Here is a 16,767-nt window from a genome sequence, read left to right on the forward strand (position 1 = left end):
TAAGTTGAAATGAAATGAATGAAATGAAATGAAGGGTAGAAATAGAAATATAAAAAACTATTTACATAACAACTACCTCTTTATAAACATTGTTATACTTTAGAAACAAACTGCGAGTGCCCATTGAAACCGATCTTTGCCAAGTATAATACATTAAAAAATAATAATAATTTGGGAGACTCAAAAATTGCACTGGCAAGTCAAAGTGCTGACATGACTCGCCCGAATGGAAAAAAACAAAAAAAACAACAAAAAAAACAAATCCCAAGTGCACACCCTGTACGTATCACGTGACCCACTACAACCGCTATCCACGGTCTTTCAGGTTGATTAAATGTTATTGGTGTATTATCTGGGTGTTTTGATCCAGTACTTATGTGATAAGATTTCTCTTTTAAAAAGTTAACTTTATCGGCAATGGCAACTGATTAGCTAAAAAGAACCTTCACACGACATGACACGTGATACGATTGTCGTGAAACACTATTTTCTATTTGGTGACGACGTGTATATTTATGATCACACGACGACGTGTTCTGTTTCTCGGTCACCTGAATTGAAATCCCCGATAACTGTCAGTGTGAACGTGACCTACCGTGTCACGAGGTATGTGTAGATAAACGGGTTTTACAAGGGAGGTACATTCTTTGGTCCAGTTCATCGAGATAAATAAAACCTCGAGCGCAAACGCAGATGTTTATCTTAACAACGCTATCTGCCTTTAACAAAAAGGTGGCCGTTTGCTTGGAACGAAATTACGGTCAAAATAACGATACAAACATTTATTATTATTTAACGACACCACTAGAGCACATTGATTTATTAATCATCGGCTATTGGATGTTAACCATTTGACACAGTCTTAGAGAGGAAGCAAGCTATATATTATTATTTAACGACATCACTAGAGCACATTGATTTATTAATCATCGGCTATTGGATGTTAAACATTTGACACAGTCTTAGAGAGGAAGCAAACTATATATGTCCATTAGTATCAAGGGATCTTTTATATGCAGCATCTCCCAGACAAGATAGCACATACCACGGTTTTAGGGGGTTTACATCCTTGTTGAAGTAAAACAAAACTCGCCATATTGATTTTATGAAATCGCCACATTCCGAATTTTGTAGCCACATTAAAAAAGAAATCGCCAAATTTAATATAATAATGAAACAAAACTCGCCATTTGTACTTTTATTAGTAACATTTCAAGCATATTCGTGTGAAAACTATTACTTTTTTAACATATCGATTAATAATGTGGGGTTTGTTTGTTTTTTCTGGGTTTTTTTTTTTTTTTTTTTTTTTTTTTTGGGGGGGGGGGGGGGTATAAAAGATATTCTTCCAGGAACGTTTCTAGACAAATTAGTTAAGGTAGGTCGCATGAAAACTATTACTTTTAACATATGAATTAATAAGTATGTTTATTAAAATGTGTGGTTCCAGGAACGGGTCTAGAAAAATTAGGTACTCTCTATGTGCCGCCCCCCCCCCCCCCTACCCTTTTTAGGTAGGGGTCCAATATTCTTTTTTTAGGCCTAGAACAAACCATAGCATGTCATATTTTTATATCACATCACATAAATAGAACATTCATCTAAAAACAATAATACGGTATTGTTGTAGCAGGTGGGACCTCCAGCAGCAACTTGTGCTGTTCTGCCCCTACCGACCGCCCCAGCCCCCACCCCCACCCCACCCCTTCTGACGCTTCACGTTACTAGGTGGGATATCATGTTATACAGACTTTCTTGTAATTAATGAAATCTGTAAACACAACACACAAATAAAGATGTAAAAATTGAAAATTTACTAAAATAACATTGAGTTAAAATAAATTCTCGTTTGTTTGCAACAGCCCGAGAACCGACAGTTAGGTTGATGCCCCCCCCCCCCATTGTGTCTGCACAATATGACTACTCGACCCCCTCCCCCCCCCCCTTTCCATTTGTTCACCGGATAGAAATATATTCATACAGGCGTGTGTTCTGGAAATTATACATGGGGGTGGGGGGGTGGGGGTGGGGGACCTAGACTGGTCTGTTACGTTTCTAGGTGTGGCTTTGTGTCATGCTTACACAAAAAAGTGTATTTAATACAAAGAGAATTGACCGGAGGGGGCATGGGTTCGATCCCCAAAACCACCCCTTTTTATAAAAGTCTATTGTAAAGTCTACATGGTGTGTGTGTGTGGGGGGGGGGGGGGGTATGTGTGTCTAGGCTGGCCAGTCACGTTTCTAGGTGTGGCTTTGAGTTATCCTTCCACAAAAAGTTTACTTAATAAAAAGAGAATTGAGCGGAGGGGGCGATGGGGGGGGGGGGGCAGGGTGTCGATCCCCGAAACCATCTTTTTTTTATAAAAGACTACTGTATACAGCTCACAGTTCAGATTTTAAAATAACTACTATGCGATAGCTTTATGGCAACTAGAAAATCAATACGTGTACTGCACCCCGTGGTTTGACCTCCGCAGTGATTTGATATGAACTGGTACTATATATATAAAACCAACGAACTAATCGCTAGCAGAACGGAGCGACAGAACACAAGAAACAGACTGGACAACTGATGACATGATTAGTTTGAAATAAAAGTGAACTTACATTCGAATTCGTCCTGTTTCAAAATGCCTGATCTGGTTGTGAATTACTTCCTTGTAGTTTTATATGACGTATGTCTTTTTCCTGGAAGAGCAAGTTTCAGTTTACCACTGCGGTATAAGCGAGACATCTCCAGTTCAGCTGTAAACTAGCTCGAGTACTCTGCCGTCAAAGAGCAAGACGGACATGTTACTCGTGATACTGGCGCAACTGTAAACCATATATACAATCTGGTTAAAATTAGCTCTACTGGTCTACCAGTAGATCTAATAGCATTGCGTGGACTCCCATGTCCAGGTGACATTTCGTCTATATATAACAATTTAAATATCGACCAATCACATTTCGCCTTTTATAGCGTTATTCGGGAGCATACAAATTCTAAAGATATCGGGCGACACTATTTATGCAATAGGCGAATGCGTTGGTCTATTTCAACACTAAAAAACAGTGGGGAAAGTGCAGTAATAAACTCTGGATTGTATACTAGTATAAATAGATGTATGGCTATACCGTCACGGGTTTTTTTTTCGTCTTGAAACGAAAGTTTAACATTAAAATTTATATTGAAATTAATTTCCGGCATACTTCGTAATTCACCCGGATCATTTCGTATACCCTCGGCATAATTCCGAATGTTTTCAAATTCTTGTTATATTTATTTATTTATTTATATAGAATATGACAAAATATGTCTGGGATCGATCCCTGTTGGTGGGCCCATTGGGGTATTTCTTATTCCAGCCAGTGCACCACGACTATTATATCAAAGGCCGTGGTATGTGTTATCCTGCCTGGGGGATGGTGCATATAAAATATTCCTTGCTGTTAATGGAAAAGAGTAACCCATGAAGTGGCGACAAAGTTTCCTCTCTCAATATCTGTGTGGTCCTTAACCATATGCCTGACGCCATATAACCGTAAATAAAATGTGTTGAGTGCGTCGTTAAATAAAACATTTCCTTCCTTCCTTCTATATAAATACAGATAAAAATACACCTTTTGGCACCCCCCCCCCCCCACTAGTGAATGTTTTTCCTTCACAAAATATTAACCAATGTGTATGTGTGTGTGTGTGTGTGTGTGTGTGTGTGTGTGTGTGTGTTGTATATATATATATATATATATATATATATATAGAGAGAGAGAGAGAGAGAGAGAGAGAGAGAGAGAGAGAGAGAGAGAGAGAGAGAGAGAGAGAGTGAGTGAGTGAGTGAGTGAGTGTGAGAGAGAGAGAGAGAGAGAGAGAGAGAGAGAGAGAGAGAGAGAGAGAGAGTGAGTGAGTGAGTGAGTGAGTGAGAGAGAGAGAGAGAGAGAGAGAGAGAGAGAGAGAGAGAGAGAGAGAGAGAGAGAGAGAGAGAGAGTGCAATATAAAAATAAAAAGAGTTACATTTATTTGACGAAGGAGCATGTGGACATGATGGTTAGTTGTGCATACAAAAGAACAAGAAGTTCTTCATTTAACTGGAAAAGAAAGTTTATTTCCAGATACAAAATAAAAGTGACAATTTTACATGTATACATATACGTTTATTCTTATTTGTTGTATCCATTAGATACCTTGATCAAAAATACGCTTCAGTGGTATTAATAAGAGAACAAATTTACATATATTATTTTTAACCTTGAGTTAAAAAAAGGTTTAAAATATCGACAACAGATTGAAACCGACGATTGGTTGGTTCACCTAACCAATTATCAAACATGACAATCCAACCAATTCCCGCCACTAGTATGTATTGGTCAGTGTTTGTATAGCTATTTTTGTATACCACCAATACATATCACTGTACGTGGGTCAGTGTATATATATATATCACTACATTTTTATAACACGATACACACCAGTGTACCCAATCATATACATAATGTGTATGTAGGTCAGTCACAGCCTCTATATATTGTGACAAAGTACGTTTACAAAAATTAAAATATATAGAGGTTATTTCATGGGGGGTTTTCGAATATGATTTTCATGTCAACGAGTGATATGGAAAAACATATTTTCACGAATTGCAAAGCAAAGAGTGAAAATAAGGTTTTCACACATCACGATTTAACATAAAAATCGCATTAAAAAACGCATCATGAAATGGTCTATTTATTATAGACATCTTTCCTAGTTTTTTGACAATATCTTTCGCTTTTTAATGTCTTTCGCTAATGCTATCGAAAACACGTAACACCGTGCTATATTTCTTCCGGTTGAACTTTTTTGACAATTTACTGGAACATGGCACTTTCAAAAGAAATACAAAAAAGTATCCTTATTTAATTAATAATTACTTAATAATACTGCTGTGCAAACATACTTGACAAAATGATCCTCAAAATTTTTTATAATAATAATAAAAAATAAATAAAACAAAAAACCGAATAGAATGGAACGGCAAGTTCAGAAAAAGAAAGAAAGAAAGAAATCTTTTATTTAACGACGCACTCAACACATTTTATTTACGGTTATATGGCGTCAGACATATGGTTAAGGACCACACAGATTTTGAGAGGAAACCCGCTGTCGCCACTACATGGGCTACTCTTTCTTATTAGCAGCAAGGAATCTTTTATTTGCGCTTCCCACAGGCAGGATAGCACAAACCATGGCCTTTGTTGAACCAGTTATGGATCACTGGTCGGTGCAAGTGGTTTACACCTACCCATTGAGCCTTGCGGAGCATTTACACAGGGTTCGGAGTCGGTATCTGGATTAAAAATCCCATGCCTCGACTGGGATCCGAACCCAGTCCCTGCCAGCCTATAGACCGATAGCCTAACCACTTCGCCACCGAGGCCGGTATAGTTCAGAAAACTTACACTCAACGACGGGACATTGTGCCATCATTGTTTTGCTTCGTATTCAATATCAGTTTTAGATGTTTTATCGTTCATATCCATTTTTTATAGGTAAAATTATTTAAATTACATTTTTTGTTTTCATATGCGACCAGATGCATTGGTAATTATCAAACTTAAACTCGTAATAAAGTACAAGGGAGATAAGTAATTAATTAATGTTCATAAAAATATAAATGATTTATTTACATATATAGAGATATTAAAATACAATAGTATAATACATATACAATAATTAAATCATACTAGTGCAGTACGTATACGGGAAGTAAAATGTAACAGTGTAATACGAAGAGATAAACGTGACTAGATACATGTACCTAGAGTGTATTGTAATTTCAAAATACCTGTTTAGACTGGTTAGTCGGGATCTGTACAGACTGAACCAAGAGATAAACGTGACTAGATACATGTACCTAGAGTGTATTGTAATTTCAAAATACCTGTTTAGACTGGTTAGTCGGGATCTGTACAGACTGAACCAAGAGATAAACGTGACTAGATACATGTACCTAGAGTGTATTGTAATTTCAAAATACCTGTTTAGACTGGTTAGTCGGGATCTGTACAGACTGAACCAAGAGATAAACGTGACTAGATACATGTACCTAGAGTGTATTGTAATTTCAAAATACCTGTTTAGACTGGTTAGTCGTGATCTGTACAGACTGAACCAAGAGATAAACGTGACTAGATGCATGTACCTAGAGTGTATTGTAATTTCAAAATACCTGTTTAGACTGGTTAGTCGGGATCTGTACAGACTGAACCAAGAGATAAACGTGACTAGATACATGTACCTAGAGTGTATTGTAATTTCAAAATACCTGTTTAGACTGGTTAGTCGGGATCTGTACAGACTGAACCAAGAGATAAACGTGACTAGATACGTGTACCTAGAGTGTATTGTAATTTCAAAATACCTGTTTAGACTGGTTAGTCGTGATCTGTACAGACTGAACCAAGAGATAAACGTGACTAGATGCATGTACCTAGAGTGTATTGTAATTTCAAAATACCTGTTTAGACTGGTTAGTCGTGATCTGTACAGACTGAACCAAGAGATAAACGTGACTAGATACATGTACCTAGAGTGTATTGTAATTTCAAAATACCTGTTTAGACTGGTTAGTCGTGATCTGTACAGACTGAACCAAGAGATAAACGTGACTAGATACATGTACCTAGAGTGTATTGTAATTTCAAAATACCTGTTTAGACTGGTTAGTCGTGATCTGTACAGACTGAACCAAGATATAAACGTGACTAGATACGTGTACCTAGAGTGTATTGTAATTTCAAAATACCTGTTTAGACTGGTTAGTCGTGATCTGTACAGACTGAACCAAGAGATAAACGTGACTAGATACATGTACCTAGAGTGTATTGTAATTTCAAAATACCTGTTTAGACTGGTTAGTCGTGATCTGTACAGACTGAACCAAGAGATAAACGTGACTAGATACATGTACCTAGAGTGTATTGTAATTTCAAAATACCTGTTTAGACTGGTTAGTCGTGATCTGTACAGACTGAACCAAGAGATAAACGTGACTAGATACATGTACCTAGAGTGTATTGTAATTTCAAAATACCTGTTTAGACTGGTTAGTCGTGATCTGTACAGACTGAACCAAGAGATAAACGTGACTAGATACATGTACCTAGAGTGTATTGTAATTTCAAAATACCTGTTTAGACTGGTTAGTCGGGATCTGTACAGACTGAACCAAGAGATAAACGTGACTAGATACATGTACCTAGAGTGTATTGTAATTTCAAAATACCTGTTTAGACTGGTTAGTCGGGATCTGTACAGACTGAACCAAGAGATAAACGTGACTAGATACATGTACCTAGAGTGTATTGTAATTTCAAAATACCTGTTTAGACTGGTTAGTCGGGATCTGTACAGACTGAACCAAGAGATAAACGTGACTAGATACATGTACCTAGAGTGTAATTTCAAAATACCATATTGTAATTTCAAAATACCTGTTTAGACTGGTTAGTCGGGATCTGTACAGACTGAACCAAGAGATAAACGTGACTAGATACGTGTACCTAGAGTGTATTGTAATTTCAAAATACCTGTTTAGACTGGTTAGTCGGGATCTGTACAGACTGAACCAAGAGATAAACGTGACTAGATACATGTACCTAGAGTGTATTGTAATTTCAAAATACCTGTTTAGACTGGTTAGTCGGGATCTGTACAGACTGAACCAAGAGATAAACGTGACTAGATACATGTACCTAGAGTGTATTGTAATTTCAAAATACCTGTTTAGACTGGTTAGTCGGGATCTGTACAGACTGAACCAAGAGATAAACGTGACTAGATACATGTACCTAGAGTGTATTGTAATTTCAAAATACCTGTTTAGACTGGTTAGTCGGGATCTGTACAGACTGAACCAAGAGATAAACGTGACTAGATACATGTACCTAGAGTGTATTGTAATTTCAAAACCTGTTTAGACTGGTTAGTCGGGATCTGTACAGACTGAACCAAGATATAAACGTGACTAGATACATGTACCTAGAGTGTATTGTAATTTCAAAATACCTGTTTAGACTGGTTAGTCGGGATCTGTACAGACTGAACCAAGAGATAAACGTGACTAGATACATGTACCTAGAGTGTATTGTAATTTCAAAATACCTGTTTAGACTGGTTAGTCGGGATCTGTACAGACTGAACCAAGAGATAAACGTGACTAGATACGTGTACCTAGAGTGTATTGTAATTTCAAAATACCTGTTTAGACTGGTTAGTCGGGATCTGTATAGACTGAACCAAGAGATAAACGTGACTAGATACATGTACCTAGAGTGTATTGCAATTTGAAAATACCTGTTTAGACTGGTTAGGCGGGATTCGTATAGACTGAACCAAGATATAAACGTGACTAGATACATGTACCTAGAGTGTATTGTAATTTCAAAATACCTGTTTAGACTGGTTAGTCGGGATCTGTACAGACTGAACCAAGAGATAAACGTGACTAGATACATGTACCTAGAGTGTATTGTAATTTCAAAATACCTGTTTAGACTGGTTAGTCGGGATCTGTACAGACTGAACCAAGAGATAAACGTGACTAGATACATGTACCTAGAGTGTATTGTAATTTCAAAATACCTGTTTAGACTGGTTAGTCGGGATCTGTACAGACTGAACCAAGAGATAAACGTGACTAGATACATGTACCTAGAGTGTATTGTAATTTCAAAATACCTGTTTAGACTGGTTAGTCGGGATCTGTACAGACTGAACCAAGAGATAAACGTGACTAGATACATGTACCTAGAGTGTATTGTAATTTCAAAATACCTGTTTAGACTGGTTAGTCGGGATCTGTACAGACTGAACCAAGAGATAAACGTGACTAGATACATGTACCTAGAGTGTATTGAAATTTCAAAATACCTGTTTAGACTGGTTAGTCGGGATCTGTACAGACTGAACCAAGAGATAAACGTGACTAGATGCATGTACCTAGAGTGTATTGTAATTTCAAAATACCTGTTTAGACTAGTTAGTCAGGATCTGTACAGACTGAACCAAGAGATAAACGTGACTAGATGCATGTACCTAGAGTGTATTGTCATTTCAAAATACCTGTTTAGACTGGTTAGTCGGGATCTGTATAGACTGAGCTAAATTTAGTCCCAATCGGGCTACGCCTTAATGTGCACCTTGCACTAAGCGAAATCCTGTCCTATGTTTTACTGCACAGTAACGTTTATTATAAATAACGTAGCGCAACAAAATGTACACACGCAGTTCTGTAACACGTACACTAGAATTAAACTTGATTACATACCTATAGTTTGTCGTAATTTCAAAATGTCTGGATAGTTAAATATTTCCGTGACTCGTATTAGTTTCGCTTTGTCGGACTCGCGAGGTCGCTCTTGGGTTGCATAGTACAAAAGAAGAGTGTTCCGTGTCAAAGTTCGACGCGGGCACAAATCTCAGTTATCTATCCATTTGGTTGACCAGAAAACCGGAAATATATCCGCGCAAGTAGTCTATTGTTTGACTACAATTATTTCATGACAGACAGTTTTGAAGTGGCAACTATAAGACTAGAGTTGACAGGCGAGAGCATGTAGTTTGCAGACATGTGTAACTTGGTGACATTGAAGACTTTTTTGTGCCAATTCCGGCTCATGCAAATTTAGCAATTTTTTTCTATAAAATGGGTGTACTCCGGCCAGGTTTAGTGGGTGTGTTTGTTTAAACCAATACCCTGGGAGAAAGAGCTGGTTAACTGGGACTGTTCTTTTTGAAGTACTTGGCCCCCAGGCAGGTAAAGGTGCATGAAAAACATGGGCCTTCTGATATTAGTAAAGGTGTTATAGCCATTAACGCTATATGGAAATATGTAGCGTAAATAATTGTCGTCTGGCCAGGCGCACCGGCAAATATTTACGGAGTATAAACAGCTGCGGCTCTGATTGTTTGTAATATGAGACATTAACTATTTGTGCAAATATTATTATCATTGCTAATAAATTGTTATACAGTTGTTATGCAGTATACACAAGAGGTTGAAACCAGTGCAGGGTACACTGACGTAACATACTCCCCCCCCCCCAAAAAAAAAAAAAAAAAAATAAATAATAATAATAATAAAAAAAAAAAAAAGTAACTAAATAAAAAAAAATAAAAAAAATGTAATTACGATTTTCAAAGTCAGGGTTGTTAATAAAAAACATTAATTTAACTCTCATAAATGGTATGTGACACCCCTCCCCCTCCTCACGTTGTTGCACGTAGATGAAATGTGAGGTGACATGCTTCTATTGGCGCACTGATTCGCTGCTTCCAAAGGCGTACTGACTCCCATTATGGGTGAAGGGGGGGGGGGGGGGGGGCAAGTTGGCGTTTGCCCGAAAATGCCTGAATCTGGATAGCAATATTTATTCATATTACCATTATTACCAAGCAGCTATATAGGGTTGCAAACGAATCAGTACGCATTTGTACATGGATTACAACTAATTTTGAGGGTAGAATGATGAAAATACACGGTAAAATTGTCTGAAGTTAGCATATTTTCCCCGAATATCTTTATCATTTATGCCCGAATTAGAGGTTTTGCTCCAGCACTAAAGGGGGGGGGGGGGGGGGGGGGTTTACATGTAGGAAGAGAGCAAGGTTTGTCTTAAGTTTATATTGTTAAATTATTTACTATAGGCAGACATTTGTATAGAGGTACATGTAGCAAGAGAGCAAGGTTTTTCTTAAGTTTGTATTGTTAAATTTGGCCATAAGATGTATAGATGTATCTATGTGTCACTCAACTGATTGTTTTTTTGTTTGTTTTTTTTTATGTTGCTGGTTTTGTTTTCCCATTCCAACCAGTGCACCGCAGCTGGTCAAAGGCTGTGGTATGTGCTTTCCTGTCTGTTCAAAAGTGCATATAAACGATCCCCGCCTTATTGCCTCAGGACAAATGTAGTGGGTTTCCTCTGATGACTGTATGTCAGAATAGACCTCTTTCGCATTGATATTGCGCATGCGCGCGAAGAGTGACGTCCCTTGCCTAATTAGACGGAATCCAGGCTGAAAACAAATTGGGGGCATGAACGACAGTTGTCATGAGCGTTCGTGAGTAGCTTCGTAGGAGCTGTGAATCTCTAGCGACTAACGCACATATTTCGTATCAGATGGTATAATGGCAGCGAAAAACGGTCTACTAAAGTTTACATTGGAATGGTTTAAGACCAAACGCAGAGAAACATTAACTTAGACTAAGTCTCTGGAGCCGCCTGTCGAGGGTTTAACAAAACAAAATTAAAATATTTATACAATAAAATGAACTTAATTTGAATGTATTTGCTACTTTTAACAATTATAATTATAGTTGTATGCACGTGGATTCCTAGTGATGTTTAATTCTCCACATATATCAGTATTTAAAATTTAATAAAAATATGCCTCCCCTTCCGCCTAAAAAACCCAACAAAATTCTTACCTCAGATAGACCTTTATCACAGCTATATTTTTACCTTATCGTTTCATTAAGAAAGACGATCATATAACTACTAATCAATGCTACCTGTCTTATCTACACATTATTTTATTTTATTTTATTTTATTTTATTTTATTTTACTTACTTTACACTCATCTATATGAGACACATACAAATTGATTTGAAATAAATAAGTTTAAAAACATTCTTTATTTATCTTATTTTTATTTATTTATTTATTTATTTTATTTTATTTCTTTCGTTCTTTCTTTCTTTCAAAAGACAACTTTCAAAGTAAAGTTGCTATTGACGTGTTTTTGTTTGATGACTGTTGATGCATACGTCAATTCTGGAGTGTCACCGTAGTACGTTTGCTTAAATGTCAATAAACGTAGCGCCGATACCGTGACTAATTTACAGTTATCAAATTCTGAAAGTATGTGATCTGAAAAATATTTATTTAGTTATTTATTTTATTGGCCTATCTCTTCGTTTTTCTTTCACCATTTTAATTATTTCGGTTTAAGTTCAGGCTTGTCTGTCGTCCGAGGCTTTATACTTCATATGTTTCCTTCTAACATTCAAACGAAGTACCTTTTGACTGTGCATAGTAAACCCTCTTGAGTTTATAATAAATGAACCATTCTGAGTGTGTAGCCACATTATCAGGTTGTCGGCTAGTTTAATCTCTTATAAATAACCCTTACATGTTTCTTAGGCTACATATTCTTGCTTCAAATACAAATATTTGTATATGCAATACAGTTACATTTCTGGCCATTCTCGGGTCGGAAGCAACCGAGAGGCCGGGGCGGGGGATTGTACCTCAACTTTTAACTACTTTGTAAAAAAAACCCACCCCCACCCCCAATATCGTTCCTGATTCTAATATTTTTAGTAGCTCAAATTCCATACGTATCACTTAATTTTTCTTCAAAATACTGAATTTGTTTTTTAATAATTCGCTAAAACGAAATTCCGACAAAAATCGAGAATGTAGTTATCCGTATGATGCTTTATAAATATTTAAATCAAGTTAAATACGATAAATATCTGCATACATATATACACGCGCGCGCACACACACACATTATCATTTCAGCCCATATCCGATATTTACAGTATACGAATCAGAACCGATGGCGTTAACAACAACAACAACAACAAACAAATTCGTGATAGCAATAATACGCAAACGTCTGCAATAAGTATTTGTTGGATATTTACAGAAGTTTTGGATTCCTATTGATACAATAATTAATAATAGAGCTAATTCACGTTCCTATTGTGTGGCCTCCCATTGTCAATGTCCCCCAATTTGTAGACAGAGCTATTTCTACGAGATCTCGCGTCAGTTCACGATTAGCGTCCACCAGTTGCCCCGCTACGCGCACATGCGCAGTGGAATGTGAAAGAGGTCTATTACCAAATGTCTGATATTCAATAGCCAACCCCTGCAATTAAGAAAATGACCACAGCAAATAATTTGCCGGGAAAACTAGTGTACACGGCAATTCTACCGTTAACATGTTTGCAACTCTGGATTGTAAGTAAATCTGAATGTTGAGTGCTATTTATTTTGTTTGTTTTATTTATGAATACCAATGGCGGTATTCGTCGACTAAAACTGACGTCACAGTTAACACGCAAATGACACGTGCACGATCAGGAACAATGGGGTTGTAAGTGGGTAAGCCCAATTAAATCGGTAATGTTTGTTTGTGTTGTTGTTTTTCTTGCATTAGGCCAATCGGCACCAGAAAAGGGTAGCATAATTTGCCAATATAAATGGCTGAGAAAATTTGAACTATCTCTCTCTCTCTCTCTCTCTCTCTCTCTCTCTCTCTCTCTCTCTCTCTCTGTGTGTGTGTGTGTGCGCGCGTGTGTGTGTGTGTGTGTGTGTGTGTGAAATACTGCTCACTCGATGCGCGGTAGGTCTGGGATCAATCCGTCGGTGGGCCTGTTGGGCTAGTTCTCGTTCCAGTCAGTGCAACACGCCTGGTATAACAAAGGCCATGGTATGTGCTATCATGTATGTGTGATAATGCATATAAAAGATCCCTTACTACTAATGGGACAATTTAGCAGGTTTCCTCTCTAAGACTATATGTTAAAATTACCAAATGTTTGACATCCAATAGCTGATGGTTAATCTATGAATGTGCTCTAGTGGTGTCGTTAAATTAACAACATTAACTTCATAATCTTTCAGAGGAAATTTGCTACAATTTTTTCATTCGTAGCAAATAGCATTAAAATGAAACTGAAATATGCTTAATGCTTAAGTAAATAAACACTAAATTCACAAATAATAGTTACTTACCGATATTAGCCGTTCACAACAAAATGTTGAGTTGACGCGAGGAGATTGAATACTATTTTAAAACGAGCACGTTGTATTTAGACTGGTGTCTTCTTTGAGAGTGACTCTGGGCGGTATATCGGGGTAACTTAAACACGCTGTTGGAAACTACCCATGACGACACGTAAACAGATCATGACATTAGTGGCACTGTGTCGTGTGACATGACTATTCTTTACAAACTGCCTGTATGCACTATGCTATGAGTTCATTGTTATGATACAAAGCTGAAAGCCTATCAGGGCTGATGTATAGACACGTTGATTCACAGGCTAGAACTCGTCAGTATATTACATGGAACACCACGACTCTACCCGTATGTTACAGCAGTTTTTTTAACTGGTTCTGCATGACTGCATACTTACACGGTGCGGTGTACCAACTCATATATACAGTTTGTTATATGAAGTATTAGAAAACACTTATAGAAAAAAGTTGCAATATAAATCTGTAAAAATAAAATAGTTATTTTCTTCAAAACCCCCCCAAAAAAACAACAACAAACAACCGAAACAACCTGAAACTAAATGTTATTAAATAGTTTCGCTTCATTTTCCATTACATTACTAATCAGCTGCAACATTATTGAGGGAGTTAGCAGCGTTAAAAAGAACACTAACAGCAAGGGCTGCGAAGCAGGCGGCCGCAGAGGTCATGTCCACTTGTCCCTGTTACTCTGTTCAGAAGACTTGAAATGGCGTATTTTAACGCCTAAAATTCAACATGTTCTCGGGGAAACATGTTTCCTCCCCCCAAAAAAAACCCTCCCCCCCCCCCCAAAAAAAAAAACCCACCCCAACGGTTCGGGCCCACAAATAAATGTATTTCCATCCAGACATTCGCCCCATCCCCGCTCCCATTTTCAAACACACTCCATGGGGCCTGTGTAACCATCTTGAAAAGTACACTTATCCTCCCTCACCAACTACATGTTGTTTATATATTCGTCTGTCGCTTCATAACACGACTCAAAGACAGTGTGGGTGTCCTGCCCAGGATGGCTTTTGACCGAATTATTACGAAAATGCCCGAAACTGAATAACAATATTTATTCATATTAGCATTACTACCAAGCAGCTATATAGGGTTGCAAACGAATCACTGGGCATTTTTACGTGGATTACAGGTAATTTTGAGGGCAGAATGATGAAAATACATGGTACAAATATCTCAGGTTAGCACATTTCGCCTGAATATCTGTATCATGTTTGCCCGAATTTGAGGTTTTGATCTAGCAATGGGGGGGGGGGGGGGGGGGGGGGGCAAAGTTGTCTCGTAGGCTAATGGCTGATTTTATCAGTTTTATTTTTTAAAACGTTAACATTATCGGCAATAAGAATTGATTTGGTCCATTGGAACCTGTTATGTTTTTATCAGGTATATTTAATCGATGTACATTTTGTTAATATAACTATCGTGTGTGTGTGTGTGTGTGTGTGTGTGTGTGTGTGTGTTTGCTTAAAAGGACATTCCCGAGTTTGCTGCAGTGTTTAAGATGTTATTGGCTAACATAGACTGTTTAACGATTGTAATTGCATATCAAATATATTTTTCTGCATAAAATATTAGTGGCTGTATATTAAACGTGTTTCTGATCGTTCTAATATTTTTACTAGGTTAAATTTCATTTTATTTCCTAAAATATATTTTTTCGTTCGTACGAAATTATTTGAAGAAAAAATCCAGTTCGGGCTTCTTACAAATATTAAGACGACCAGAAACACATTGAATATACAAACATTGATATTCTAAACAAGAAAATATATTTAATATGTAAGTTTAATCGTAGAACTATTTTATTTTTCGGAAACATCTTACAATGTAGCAAACTCGGGAATGTCCCTTTAAAGCAATAACAGAATTGAATTGATTCATGTTGTGATACGTGTGTTATTGAATACCTCGCGCTAAACTGAAACCTTTGTTATTGGATTCGTCTACATAACAGTCATTGTACAAGTGCGTGACTAGTAATTCGATCAGTGAGCCGAATTGTGATGTAGAATAGCAGGTCGTAACAGGCGGTGTGTGACTAGTAATTCGATCAGTGAGCCGAATTGTGAAGTAGAATAGCAGGTCGTAACAGGCGGTGTGTGACTAGTAATTCGATCAGTGAACCGAGTTGTGAAGTAGAATAGCAGGTTGTAACAGGCGGTGTGTGACGGTTGGGGGGTTGAGGGAGTCAAAAGCACCTGCTCTTTTCAACATATATTTTCAGGCAAAACATGACCTGTCCCCTCTAAAGACATCCCTGGCCACAGTCTAGACCTCGTTGCTTTACAATGTCCTGCCTACAGGGTTGAAAATTAACATAACTCTGGTTGCCAGCAGGGCCAGCTGAAGAAAAATCATACTGGCCCTTCTCAAATTCAACTAACCCTCCAATTACAACACTGAACATTAACTACGCTGTTAAATAATAACTATGTGTTCACAGTATATAATCCATTTGCGTCAAATTGAAACCGACAATAAATAAATTAATACAGTTAAAATGCAAGTAAAAATGTTATTAAGTTTTAAACCTATAACTACTCAAATAACATTTTTGAAAAAGGAATCCAGTATAAATAAACATGTTTCCTTACAACTTACAATTAAATTAAGAGATTAAAGGTAGTAAACAAGTATGGGAGTGGTAGTCCTCTTTGTGGCGATGCAAGAGGAATGAAATTTCCAATAAATGAGTGGCTGTATTCCTATAGACGAGGCACTAGACAGTGATCCATGAGATCATCCATTAGTTTGCCAAATGCCCAACCGAATCTGCACTGTGCAGAGACACGGCCCTGATCAAAAGTTTTTTTCATTCAGATTACCCTAAAGCATCTATCAGAAAAGATTTAATCTATGCAGTTTAATGGTATTTTGTAAACAATTTTCTTTTTCATTTACACAGAATTTCCCCCCCTATACATGTTTCTTGGGATAGGGTGGGTTTAAAATTTAATAAATTACCG

General features: G+C 37.2%; 1 protein-coding gene across 3 annotated transcripts in view; it reads right to left on the reverse strand.

Annotated features, from left to right (window-relative positions):
• LOC121391855 (BTB/POZ domain-containing protein 6-like) overlaps positions 1-13,873 on the reverse strand; it is a 50,427-nt gene extending 36,554 nt beyond the window's left edge. The window contains exons 1-2 of one of the 3 annotated variants that reach the window (XM_041523332.1): positions 9,288-10,524; positions 2,608-2,688 (exon numbers count right to left, since the gene is read on the reverse strand). The gene's annotated coding sequence lies outside the window, so the exon portion shown is untranslated. Of the gene's footprint in view, positions 1-2,607; positions 2,689-9,287; positions 10,525-13,768 lie in introns of those variants that run through there. The other 2 variants (XM_041523333.1, XM_041523335.1) reach the window with 2 other exon arrangements.
• Positions 13,874-16,767: the final 2,894 nt, after the last annotated feature.

This window comes from Gigantopelta aegis, unplaced genomic scaffold (genome assembly GCF_016097555.1).
Source record: "Gigantopelta aegis isolate Gae_Host unplaced genomic scaffold, Gae_host_genome ctg3022_pilon_pilon:::debris, whole genome shotgun sequence".
Taxonomy (NCBI): domain Eukaryota; kingdom Metazoa; phylum Mollusca; class Gastropoda; order Neomphalida; family Peltospiridae; genus Gigantopelta; species Gigantopelta aegis.